The sequence below is a fragment of the Pipistrellus hanaki genome, assembly GCF_964339955.1.
Source record: "Pipistrellus hanaki genome assembly, chromosome: 3".
Classification (NCBI taxonomy): domain Eukaryota; kingdom Metazoa; phylum Chordata; class Mammalia; order Chiroptera; family Vespertilionidae; genus Pipistrellus; species Pipistrellus hanaki.
Genome location: NC_140505.1, coordinates 130,177,879 through 130,188,756, shown reverse-complemented (window position 1 = coordinate 130,188,756; position 10,878 = coordinate 130,177,879).

Below are 10,878 nucleotides of genomic sequence, written 5' to 3'. Positions count from 1 at the left end.
ATTTTTAAAAATACCAGCTAACCTCCTTTGAACTAAGTGGCCCCACTGGCTGCCTCGTATCAATGTCATCAACCGGATGAACTTGCTGTGAAGCCTCCAGGCCACCAACTTGGTCATAAACCCAGAAACAGGCCTATTTGCTTCTATCAAAGACAGTCTCTCAGCTCTCAGTGCATGTATATCCCATTTCTTATCCTTCCTCAAAAAACTCAAGCATTTCTTTCTTTTAACTAGAAGGGAAAATAAATCCAAGGCTGAGAAAAGTGTTAATTAACTGACATTTGGTTTTTTCTAAACAAAGTTGAGACATAACTAACTAAAAGACAGACTAAGACATCTTGAAGGCTCAACCTCAGGTAAAATCCATATGATTTCATACAACTTAGCAAGTTCTATTCTTCGACTAAAATTCTGCCTGCCTCTTATCAAGCTTTGTGCTCAGTTACCATATGCTGCTGGAGAAAGGGTGAGATTTCCTTAACTGTCACCTCTTAGCGCATTTGTCAGCCCAGGGGTCCCACACACCTGCCGAGCACGCTGCCACTCTCTGCAGCTGGGTTTACCTCATCAGCGGGCGAACAAGCCACCACCTGTGCTGCGTAATATAACTCATAATTATTTAAATCACTCCCCACTTCTGCTAGCACCATTTTCATTATCCGTTTAGTATCCTAAATAGACTCGTGGGATGCCACATCACATCCCAAGAGTGAAAACAAATGACTTAATCTGGTCAGAGTCCATAAACACCTTCATCCTAGGGCATGACAGCAATTCTTCATAGAAACGTGAGCATCCATGAAATTCCCTCTGCCGGGCAAAGGCCATCCTGCCTTGCTCTTCGTGTCCTCCCACGTGTGGTTCTGTGGCTGCCAGCAGAACAGGAGGAAAATCACGCCTACCCTAAGCTGAACGCCAAGTTCCCATGGGTGGACCTTCTTCCCTCCGTATTGTGGAGGCCAGATAGCAGCTGAACAGCTCCATTTTAGGATGTCCTCAGCATGAAAGATTCTCAACTGGAGAAAAAGTACCTCGCAGAATTGTACCAGATGTTTTCTTAAGTTGCAGCCACACCTAAAGATGTTGGTTCAATAGGCCTGGGCCAGGCACAGAAATGGTGGGAAGCTCTCTCTAGGTGATCTGATAGAGTCCATCTTGGTTGGGTCCCCAACTTTAAATAAAGGTTCTACCTTGGCTACTAAAGTTTCTACACCCAATTCCATTGGGGGAAAGTTCCTCACACCAGCTGGGTGCTACAACTCAACTCAATTCTGACATTGTCTACCTGGAGACAGCATCAGGTCCCACAGGTTAGCAGCTCAGTCTTGTAAGAGTGCTCCCTAACCCTCACCTCAGAAGCCAGTTGAAAGTCCACATAGTTACCTGTACTTTTAACTGACTGACTGTCAACCAGATTCCCATGATCCTCTTCTCAGATTTAGTTAATTTGCTAGAGTGGCTCACAACTCAGAGAAACATTTAACTTACCGTGTTATCTGTTAATTATAAAAGGATATAACTTGAGGACCTGCTGGGTGGAAGAGTTGCTAAGGTAAGGTAAGGGGAGAGTGGCAAGGAGCACCTATGCCCTCTGGGAGCCTCACCCAGCCCTTCCACTCGTTCACCCACCTGGAAACTCTCTGAACTCTTCCTTTTGAGCTTTTACGAGGTTTCATTAAGTCATTAGCCAATGTAGATAGATTCAACCTCCAGGCCCTCTTCCCTACCGGAAGTTGTCAGGTGGGACTGAAAGTTCCACTCCTAGAATCACTTGGTTGGTTCCTCTGGCAACCAGTCTCCATCCTTAGGTGTTTCCATGAGTCACATTATTAACCTAAACCCAGTTGTGCTGGAGAGAGGCTGTTATAAATAACACCCAAGCCACCTCTGAAGTGATTTCAGGAACCGAGGACAAGGGACCAAATATTATAATAAAACATAGTCTCATCGCTCTTACCTCTCAGGAAATTCCAAGGGTTTGGGGAGCTTTGAGCCAGGAACCATGGATGAAGACTAACTATATATATATAGTTGGTGTGCTACAATTCAACTCAATTCTGACATTATCTATAATGTCATATATAATATATATAATATATATATGAAATAAATGTATTTCATATATATGAAATATATTTTAGTCATCTGAATGATCAAATATATATATATATTTTTTAATTTTCATATGTTTTCTATAAGTCACAATATCGTAGCTACTCACTGGAATCATTTAGGGTATTAGTGAGGGGGTGTTAAAAAGATTAATGGCTAAGATTGTACCTCAGATCAACTAAATCTGATGCTCTGAGAGTTAGCCCAGGCATGCTTTTTTTTCCACTGATTTTTTAGAGAGAGTAGGAGGGGGGAAGGGAGGAGAGAGAAACATCGACATGAGAGAGACACATTGATTGGTAGCCTCCTGAATGTGCCCCAACTGCTGGAGATTGTTGAACCTGTAACCCAATTATCTGCCCTTGATGGTGAATTGAACCTGTGACCCTTTGGTGTATGGGTAGATCCTCTCACGACTGAGCCACACCAGAAAGGTCCAGACATGCATATTTTTAAAACTTGTGCAGCCAAGATTGAAAACCTCATGCCAGGAATTCTTTCTATCAGGGCTTCTCAAACTTTAACATGTGAACACTTCACCTGGAGACATTGATACAGTGTAGGCTCTGACTCAGCAGGCCTGTGGTGGAGCCTGACACTGTACATTTCTAGTAAGTTTCCAGATAATGTTGATGCTCCATGGACCACACTTGGAATAAAAAGGCATTTTTCATAGTGTGCTTCATAGCCCTGGACCAGACCAGCTTTTTGCACACCCCCAGCCCAGCCATAGTCCTGGTATTAATAAATTTGAGTTAAGTAAGATTGTGAGGTAAAATACATCATGCTCAGTTTAATTTGAATCTCAAATAAATAACCAATAATTTTTTAGCATAAGGATGTCCTAGATGCTGCATATACATACTAAAAACACTTTCTATTCTGTGGGTCATTAGTTTCACAAAATACTTACAGAATTTGCATGAAAGACATGTTTTATAGAAAAAGAAAATGCTGGAATAAACAAATTTAAGTGGGTTTCTGTTTTGTTGGATTTTGCAAGTGTTTATTATACTTTGTGTTTTGGGACTCTCTCCAAAGGAGTACTTCCCAAACTTATTTGGACAGCTATCTTACTCCTTGCAAGATATCTCCTAATATTAGTATTGCCGAAAATACTCTGAGTGCCTGGCCAGCGTGGCTCAGTGGTTGAGCATTTACCAATGAACCAGGAGGTTCTTTGTATGTGCCTTTCTCGGTCAAGGCACATACCTGGGTTGTGAACTCTATCCCCAGTGTGGAGAGTGCAGGGGGCAGCCAATCAATGATTCTCTCGTCATTGATATTTCTCTCTCTCTCTCTCTCCCTTCTACTCTTAAATAAATAAAAATATAAAAATAAAATAAAATACTCTGAGTAATGCTGTCTAAATAAATCTATTTTCGCCAAGACCGGTTTGGCTCAATGCATAGAGCGTTGGCTTGGGGACTGAAGGGTCCCGGGTTCGATTCCGGTCAAGGGCATGTACCTTGGTTGCGGGCATATCTCCAGTAGGGGGTGTGCAAGAGGCAGCTGATCGATGACTCTCTCTCATCGATGTTTCTAACTCTCTGTCTCTCTCCCTTCTTCTCTGTACAAAATCAATAAAATATATTTTAAATAAATAAATAAATAAATAAATAAATAAATAAATCTATTTTCTTGTTTTTCCTATTACCATGAAAAGAACATGCTTATTATAGAAAATTGTTAGGTACAGAAAAATATAATAAGAACCTGTTATTCAAAATCTTGTGACCAGAAGTACAATACCTCTGTTAACATTTTAGCCTATTCTAAACTATGAAGGCTGGTGGCTCAGGAAATGAAAATGTTTTTATGAGGAAAATGGGACTTTTAAACATAAGAAAGGAGTGGAGTCTTGATAGGCTGGAAGAGAACAGGTAGAGAGAAAAAAGATTTAATAAGTAAGAGGGATCAGAAGATAATTTTCCAATTTAGTGTCTTTTACTGTACTAAGAGACCATATAATTAGATTTCTAGATATTTAGTCCACTTGCTAAGTTTCTCATAAACATACTGTTCAATTAGTACATAAATAGTTCCATAACTTCAGTGTCTACTCTATCATTATTTCTGGTATTTACCACTTCATTTCATCTTGAAGGCAAACAAAATTGCTAGTCCAGGCAGCTGAGTATTTCATTGTAATCACCAAAATAGAATTCTCCACCAGTCACAAAGTAACTTAATGCTTACATGTGTAAACGTATTTCTTTTCTTTTTTTAATGATTTCTAATTTTTATTTATTTACTTGATTGGTTGGTTCTTGTATTGCCCTGACTGGGGATGGAACCTGCATCTTTGGCATGTGGAGAAGATGCTCGAACCAACTTTGCTACCCAGCCAGGGCTGTGAAAAGATTTCAATTGAAAATGGAACTGAAGAATATAAAATGGAGACACTCAGAAAGTAATACCCTCAACAATAAAAATAAATTTAAAAAAAATAAGGTTAGCATTACAGATTGCAAGAGGGTTTGAGCTATTTTTTTTTTAAGGCTGATTTCCCATAAATGCTCAATTTACAGAAGACTGAGATTTGGCTCCTGACCAATGAACATCTGCCAAGAACTCCTCCCCATCCACAAGCCAATCAACTTACTACTTGGAGCCTGGGCCGGACTTCCCTCTCTGCACTCCTTGCCCATAAAAATTGCCTGCCCCATCCCCTCAAAGGACTCCCTTGCAGCGTGTAAGGCGTGCATTTCCTGAAGTTGCATTTCCTCTGCTGTTCCCAAATGAATTCAATTTTTGGCCATTTGAGTTTGCCTCAGTTTACTTCTTTAGGTTGACACATCTTTCCACTGTCAACGAAAAAAATAGCTAATATCTTCACAACCCTTAATAATTTGAACTATTATTAAGCACTTTCACATAGGTTATATGCCTGGAGCCTAACTGCCATTTTAGGAGGGGGGAAATGTTGAGTATTATTGCCTTTTTAATTTTTACTGATTTTAGAGAGAGGAAAGGAAAGAGAAACATTGATTTGTTGTTCCACTTATTTATGCATTCACTGGTTGATTCTTGTATGTGCTCTGATCAAGGATCAAACTTGCAACCTTGGCATATCAGGACGATGCCCTAACCAACTATCTGTCCTTTTTAATTCTTAATAAAGAAAGAAAGTAAGGCTCACAGAGATTAAGTGACTTACTCAAGCTAATAAGTGGCAAGGTTCGAACCAGAACTAACATCTTTGACTTCACCTTCTATGCTGTTGCATAAAATTATCAAGAGGACAAATTTAGTGCCATCTTGATTTTTAGACTTTATTAGCTTTGTGCTTTCATGGGAGACAGAAATAAATATCATTTGAGGTTAGTAAGCATAGGCATTCCTTACGCATGGAGTTTATTTTTAAAAGAACCTCCTATTCTTTCTTCTGCTACATTCTGGACCCCACTGCATAAGTGTTACGAGCTAAATAATACGTTCTAATGTTGTAAGCACAAAGTTGGACTAAATCTTGAAACTTCATTTGCCAAGTGTTTTGTGGGTACTTTTCCGGGTTCTAAGGAGTCAGACTTAGGTATTCTAACTCTCTATTCTGTGACATTAGCCACCATGCTATGGCAACTCTCCAAGAATTCTTTTGAGGCAAATCCTAAGCAGAGATTTTTTTTCCTGACAGGTTTCTATCCTGAAAAATAGTTTAAAGGACTATCTTCAATGGACCATGAGTAATATTCATTCCATCCCTTGATTAATAAATATTGGTGGGTGGTGGTGGAAGAATGTATAGCAGGGAGAAATGGTGATGGGTGGGTGAAAATAAAGAAAAATAAATAAACAAAATAAAAATATTTACCAAGCATCTACTCATGCCAAAGAGTTGGGGCCCAATAGAAAGTAAGACAGGATGCCTCAAGGACATTGTACATGCTGAAGACCTCAAACTTCCATAAAGTTAATGGATCCCAAGTTTGTTTTTAATTAACATTCAATCCAAATGTTTCTACTTCATGCCGTCTCATCGCTTTGGTTTACTGTTTCCAAATATTTGAAGTTTTCTCCTCGGGCAAGCTTTCTTTGTGAACACTTCTATATTAATTTGATGCTTGAAAGGCAGATTGGTAAGATTTATTTTCATATGAAATAGTTCTCTATTCCCCTTTTTCTTCTCAGTGTGTCTGTGTCAGCTGCATCAACAAACTGGCCTTGAAAACATGCTCACTCTCAGTGCATGAGACTCCAGTTTGGGTGTGTATGGCTTCCTGCCTGGTGAGAAGGAAAGCAGGCACTCAGAGAAGGGGGTATTATCTTCCCTCTCTCTGTCCCCAGGCAGGCTTGCACAGTGGGAAAGAATCTGTCTCCACTTTATCCCAAAGTGTGCTGCTATACTAGTACATCTATTTAGTGTATGGAGCAGCCTAGGAACTACAGAGCCCAGAACCCACAGTAGGAATGCCCCAGAAATGTGTGACTTTTCGGTGTATCTTTTTTCCCTCCTGAAGATGAGAAATATCCTATATAATAAAAGGATAATATGCAAATTGACCCTACGGGCGGAAGGACCAGAATGACCACTGGGCCAGTCACTATGAGGCACACTGACCACCTCTTGTTCCCTTTCCCTGGCCAGCAGGCTCCCATTGCCTGATGGCAAACAAGGAACTGGGTTTGGGTGGCAGGGGATGCAGGCAGTGCCAGACCAGGGCCCCCACCCCACCGGTCGCCCACACACAGATGGCGACCTGTGGCGGGGGCAGGGCCAGTGAGCGGGTGGGAACAGTCAACCTCTTGGTCCCTTCCCACTGGGCCGTTAGGCACCAATCACCCGATGGCAAACAGGGAACCAGAGGTGGGTGGTGGTGAGGGGCGGGCAGACGGGGAAGATGGCCCTGATCGCAGGCCAGGCCTAGGGACCATACCTGTGCACAAATTTTGTGCACTGGGCCTCTAGTGTATATTATAATCATCTGCAGTGTCTTTTTTAAATACACCCTTTCCATTACCATGAAGTGTGTGAATGGGAAGGGTGAAGGAGCCAGAGAAGGCCTTCAGGTGAACCTCATGGCTCCCACACTACTGAGCCCTTCTTAACATTAGGGAGGGAGCTAAGTCTAAACTGTAATTTATAAATTAACAGTAATGAATTAATTATCTTTTATTCAAAAGATAACAATTGAGTCAGAATACTATACTCAGCAGTAGGGACTAGAAAGAAAATGATACATGAGTTCTACCTTCAAGGGCTCACCATTTAGTTAGCAAAGCAGATTTGAAAACAGATAAGTTATAATGAAGTGAGATAATGATTATATAAAGAGTTAGGTTCCATTCATTATCGTATGCAGTAAGATTTTAAAATGCAGTAAGATCTCAGTGATTATCCAGCTATGAGACTATTTAATAAATGTGACATTTAAAAGGAATAAAGTTATAATGAATGAACAACCCCAGGAATCCTCCACAAATATTTGTCTTGAGGAGATAGGAGTATATTTGTCAAGGCTCAACTCACAGAATGAAGAAACTTCTTCTTGCCAGGTAGTGTAAAATAAGGGCAGGAAATCTTCCAGGCAGAAACCGTCCATTGTTTTCCACCACAGAGAACTACTACCGTCCTGTACCAAGTCTCCTTCATGGCCATTGAAATACAACATGTGAACAGACACAGAAAATCACAAGTAAATTTTATGGAAAAGCTGGCCCTGTAAATCTAGCTTTGACAAGGACCTTAGAAACTATGCTTTTAACAATTCACTCCTTTTCCTGATAACATATCTGATGCCCCGAGAGCTTAAGTGACTTGCTCGAGGCCACACAGCTAATTAGTGGCAGAGGGAGAAAGCCTGGGGTCTCTTGATTTCTCTCCTGCTATATTTCACATGGCTTCTCTGAGTTAGCTGGAGGTGTTTTTGCAGAAGGAAATAGATATCAAAAAACCCTTGCCCTGGCTGGTGTGGCTCAGTTGGTTGGAGTAACGTCCCATAGACCAAAAGATTGTGGATTTGACCCCTGGTCAGGGCATGCACAGAAGGTAACTAATCGATGTTTCTCTCACATCGATGTTTCTTCCTGTCTCCCTCTCCCTTCCTCTCTCTCTGGAATCAATGAAGAACAAATCCTCGGGTGAGGATTTTAAAAAAAGCAATTCTCAGTCCGATCATACAGTAAAATTTAATCAAGAACAATAGACTGTTTAAAAAGAAAAAAATGTCAGGCTAAGAGAGAGGTATACAAAGTATTTGACAACACACACACACACACACACACACACACACAGGCTCCTGTCCGTATGAGCAGGGCCAGTTTCTCTCTAATCCCCCTTCCCTAATTGGTTTTAGTTTAATAGTCCACGTGGCCAGGTCTTGCTCACCAATGCCAAGCAATCCCCAATTCATCCTATATTCCAACTAAACGTGAAGTTTCTCTTTTACCTCTCCTTTTACTCGAGGCGACATAATCATAAATGATTATCTGTACAATATTTCACAGGCTGACATCTGCTTTCCCTTCCTCATCTCTCACAAGGAGGTGATCATAAACAGAGCTTCAAGAAATTGCTCTGACAGCTGTTTCCATTAGACACTACTTCTCTAGTTTCAGTCCTGAGGGTGTTTTCTACTGTCTGTTTATACTTCTGTTACCTAAGAAATAGATCCTCTTAATTTTAAAACAAATAAACAATGTGTGGTGGCAAAGTGCTAGGCACCATATAAATCTCACCAAATTAGTCCAGTTCACTAAGATCTTCCCAAAAATGGCTTCAGTCTGGACCATTCTGCTTATATATAACAGCCACTGACATGAAAGAACATGTGTTCCCCTTTTTTCAAGGGCCCACGTTGAAAACAGAAAGAATTCTCTGCATTTGCCCAACAGAGGGGATCTGTCTAAGGAAAGTCTCTTTTAAAAATTCAGACAAAGGAAATCTCTTCTACTTAAGAAAGGGATTTGTGACTCTGGAGATGTGCCTAGTTCCACAAACCATAGCTGTGTTATTGGGGAGGGGGGGGGGGGGGAGATTAACCTGTAGCACGCATGTCAGACAACAAAGAAATGCTGACCAGAGGGAGGCAGCATTGAATCTGTTCAGAGTGCAGTGCATCCATGCCACACACCAGGACTGCTGTGCTGCCTGTGGGCAGGCTCATGGGGCTGTGCAAACACTGGTTCTGGACTCACACTGATTTGGATGTCAATGACATTCCACCAATTCTAGTCTCTGGGCAAGTTATTTTTCCCCCAGTGCGGCTCAGTTGGTTGAGTGCTATTCTGTGCACTGAAGGGTCCTGGTTTGATTCCCAGTTAGGATATATACATATATACCAGGTTGAGGGTTCAATCTCTTGTCAGAGTGTGTATGGGATGTTTCTCTCTCTCTCTCTCTCTCTCTCTCTCTCTCTCTCTCTCTCTCTCTCTCTCTCTCTCTCTCCCTTTCCCTCTCTATCTTCTCTCTTTCTCCTCTCTTCTCTCTCTCTCCAAAAAATCAGTAAAAAAAAGCACACAAAAACAAACAAACATGGGTTTAAAATTATATTACACTCTTCATAAAGTTACAATTAGGGTTAACTGAGCTAATCCAGGCAAGATACCTAGCCCTGGCCCTGGCAAATAGCAAGTGTGCAATACATGTTAGTTAATAAGTAACTGAGCTGACCTGGCCGGAGAAGTAATGGTGAAACAGGCCAACGATCTACCCTTGGAGATAAACAAAAGAAATCCCTGTATTATGGGGAGCTAAGCCAGAACTCATACCCCAGATATGTAAAATGGCAGGGCATGCCCCCCTCATCCAATGTGGCCAAAGGGTTCCTGGCTAATTTTAAGAGTTACTCAATCAATTACAGTATTAAAAGATAATTGAGCATTCTTTGTTTCTCTTGGCAAAACCATCATTTGCAAAATCCTACTTGGCAAGAGAAATGTTCCTAAATTACTTTTTTTCTTCCAAATTACTTTTTGAAAAAAAATATTTTAATACCAAAAGGTGAATTTCGTGGGCAGGTTCTTTTCAGGACAAAGAATCCCATGACTAGCAGCACGGTGTGCATGGTAGAAGGAGCACGCTTGGGCTTTGGTGCCAGGCAGACCTGAGGGTAAGCCTGGGCTCCAGTTCTTACTGCAGGAAACTTGGTCAAGGTCCATCCTCTCTCTGAGGCTCCATTGTCTCATCCGCATGCATAGGGATAGTAGTACCTACCCTACAGGATGCTTGTGAGAACTAAATGGAGTTTATTTGAGAAAGTGTCTAGTATGGTTCTAAGCACATGGTAGATAAAGAACAAACAGGAGTAGCTATACCTCTACCCTCCCTCTCTGCTGGGAGCCATAAGGAAAAAGTCCAGTCTCACTTCCTGGTCAGTTCCACTTCCTGGTTGAGCAAGAGCGCCAAAAAGCCCGAGCGCGCCAAAACTGTTATCCCTCCCACATTGGAATAGCCAACCAGCTAAGAACAAGTACCCACCGCCCAGTCAATCACCTTGTGACAACCCCCCCTTTTCCTACCCCTCCCCTCCCAGCCTGAGAACTTATAAACCGTTGTTCTTGAATAAAATTTTGAGGCTTGATCAGAACCCTGTCTTGCCTCCGTTCTTCGCGTTCCTTGTTTGCTTCATTCTCTTAGGTGGTTTCCACGTGCCCTCGTTGTTGCCCCACGGGTCGGGGCACCTCTCCAGGGTCACTTAGGAGCGTATCCTGAGTCTCTATGAACCCTAAGGAAGGGAATAATAGCTGTGGATAAGGCTCTGTCATTCAAACATATTCTCTATGTGTCCTATTACTTAAACAGCCCTTTGAGAATTTTTTTAGGGT